The 2,609-nt window shown below is 49.0% G+C and overlaps 1 non-coding gene across 1 annotated transcript; it reads left to right on the top strand.

The window, feature by feature from the left end:
* Positions 1–1,754: 1,754 nt before the first annotated feature.
* On the top strand, positions 1,755–1,826 carry TRNAG-UCC (transfer RNA glycine (anticodon UCC)). Its single transcript has one exon. It is a non-coding gene; the product is annotated as a tRNA-Gly (tRNA).
* Positions 1,827–2,609: the final 783 nt, after the last annotated feature.

Here is a 2,609-nt window from a genome sequence, read left to right on the forward strand (position 1 = left end):
GACGTCGCAATGTTACCTGACCTCTCTAAACCAATAATTAATTTAACTGACACCCGTCATGGTCGCAGTTTGCTCACAATCCTTTGGGCGTGTTGCGACATTCCCGATGACGCCATGAGGTCACGTGACCTTTCTCGGACAATCGGAGAATTTTGTGACACGGAAGCAGAAATTTCTTTTCACACGACAGCCTAAACGATATTGCTCTAAGAAGACATTTGCCAACCTGCTTCTTTTTCAGTGTTAGCATTTCAGCTTTACCAAGCCCTCAATCAGGCCCTCAATCAAGGGCCAACAGCGCACCGTCGCCCGACACTGCAATCTAAGCCGACGCAACGCGGTATATGTGCCCGGTGAGCGCGTGTCGGTGCAGACTGCTATTCGCCGCTGCGACCTCAGCGAAAACCTTTCGCGCCGCAACTACGGCCTGTACAAGATTCTTCGTCGAACCGGAGAACTTGACTACAAGGTCATTCTCGATGGAGTTCTCAGCGGCGCATTCACGACCAGAAGTTTGCATGTCGTGCGCCTGAAGCTTAACAGAGCCTCTCACGGACGCTTCATATTTGCGGTATCAGCTTGTTTTTCTTCTGTGTATACTTTTAGTTGTTTTTTTTCGCACTCCTTTCTTTTTGTTGTAAAGCATCCAGCCGATGTTTGTTTGAAATTGGAGTAATACCGCGAATCTTTTTACTGTCTGTACATCCATACTCAAAGCCGCCTTCACGCGCCTTTATCATAGGGCCCGGCTCCCCAGAAAATCCGATGTCGGTGTTGTCGGCGTCGGCGTTGACAGGGAAAAATCCCGAGCATGGATCTGGCAGGTGGTCCCCAGAGAGCAACCTATAGGAGGCAGGTGGGCCACCTATAGGTCACGTGACCTTGCGGCGTCATCACAACCTGCCCACCGGATAGTGAGCAAACTAGCCACCATGGAAGGTGGCAATTAAATTGATGATTGGTCACTCGGAGAGAACAATTCATGGCCCGTACAAGTTCCGCAGCTGGGAGCACCTACCTGCCTTCGCAGGGCAGTGGCGTGTGGCTTAACTGCGGCACCACTGCGCCGGGCGGGTTATGAGGACTGCCAGGGATCTATGAATGTAAACTACAGAATGATCTTCCGCATATATGGAAATTAATCCACTAAGCTATTGCGTCATATCATTAAGGAGGAGCTTAAGTGTCCCCTGCAAATTTTTGTTTCTGACGCGAGATGCCACCAGACTTATCTCGTTTGATCGAAGCCACGCCAGTCTACGTGAACATTTTTACCAATTGTTGCAGTTGCTATTGGTTCCATATCTCGAAGGTTCCTTGCCAGCTCCAAGAACTGGAGGTATTCTGTTCAACAACCGCCGAGTACGTTTGTTGCTAGGCCGCCGCAGCGTCATTTAGTTCTTTGTGGGCGCAGGTCTGCTCAATAGACAGTTTCTTTTAGAAGCCCTTTTCGGCAGGAAATACCGAAGGGCATGCTGCCGGGGTGAATATTTTTAGGATCATTGTTTACGGCGCTCGCAAGCAGATACATATGTTTAGCTTTGCCATGCGATGGGCAGCGCTCGCCTGCACAACACCTGCTTTCATCAAACCTACAGTGGCGCCATCTAGAAGCCGCCAGTGGTGAAGTCTTCTACAAAACCTGCCCACGTGTCTGACCTGTTTTCTTTCTTTCTGAACGACTCGGTCCGTTGCAAGAGGCGCGCCGAAAATAGCCGGCACAAAACAACCGTCCGGTGACTGCGTTCTCATCCGCGTCGGTGGTATAGTGGTTAGCATAGCTGCCTTCCAAGCAGTTGACCCGGGTTCGATTCCCGGCCGACGCAGTTTTTTTTTTTTTTCTCAGAAGCATTTCAGCTGGCTTTATGAATGGCCTTTTTGTTTTTCATGCATCTATAATGCGAGAGCAATATAGATGCATGAATGCATGAGATGCACCTATAATGCGAGAGCATTATAGGTCGCGCTCTCGAAAAATGGCACGATTTATTCATATCACGAAACATGATTTGCCAAGCTTGGCAAATTGAAATGAAATTAAAATAATTCTTCCCATATACAACCTGCCCACTGAGGCAATGGCTATAGCTCACTGGTCGAGAGATGAACAGTCTCACGAAAAACTATTTGTTCAAACATGAGCCTTACTGTAGCTTCGGAAAAGTAACCACTGTCACAAGCCCTATCGGTGGTTGTGTTGGAAAAGCCACCTGCCAGGGCAGTGGCGCCTTGTTTACCGGCTGCAGACCGTGACCTATGACTCCCCGAGGCCTATGATCTACGGAAGGCAAGGAGTACTTGTGCGGAAGGGATGTCTAATGATTTCGATTTGAACTCGTGAGACTAGGTTTGGCGCTGTCCAAGTTCTTTGTAATGTATTTCACTGGCACTACACTATAGGAAAATTTTTCAGCTATGACCGATATCATCCCCGAACATACTGGATTAATGGTGCAGCGGTAGCGGTAGCACTCACGTACAAGAGGACCGGGGTTCGAATCCCGGTGCCGCGCGATTCTCCATAGGATTGTAAAAGGAAAATGAGGGAAATTCCCCATGGAGATGGAATTGCATAAGCAGGCATAGGGTGCGGCCTGACCTCGGTGACC

The sequence above is a fragment of the Amblyomma mixtum genome, chromosome 2 (assembly GCF_055824585.1).
Source record: "Amblyomma mixtum isolate Tamu chromosome 2, ASM5582458v1, whole genome shotgun sequence".
NCBI lineage: Eukaryota > Metazoa > Arthropoda > Arachnida > Ixodida > Ixodidae > Amblyomma > Amblyomma mixtum.